This window comes from Capsella rubella, unplaced genomic scaffold (assembly GCF_000375325.1).
Source record: "Capsella rubella cultivar Monte Gargano unplaced genomic scaffold, Caprub1_0 scaffold_8, whole genome shotgun sequence".
Lineage (NCBI taxonomy): Eukaryota > Viridiplantae > Streptophyta > Magnoliopsida > Brassicales > Brassicaceae > Capsella > Capsella rubella.
The window spans coordinates 7,220,667-7,220,869 of NW_006238916.1; positions in this window are offsets into that span (position 1 = coordinate 7,220,667).

Below are 203 nucleotides of genomic sequence, written 5' to 3' on the forward strand. Positions count from 1 at the left end.
GCAAGAACTTAAAAAAAACAAAGAGAATAATGAAGATATGAGATATGGTAGAGAACGATGTGAGAATGGCTATTTATATGATAAAAAGTGATGTAAGTTACATTTTTAAAATAATTAAATTAGAGGAGTTATAATTATAATTTATAGTGTGTTTAATTGGAATTCAATAAAGAAACCCAATAGTCTTTGGAAATTTATATAAT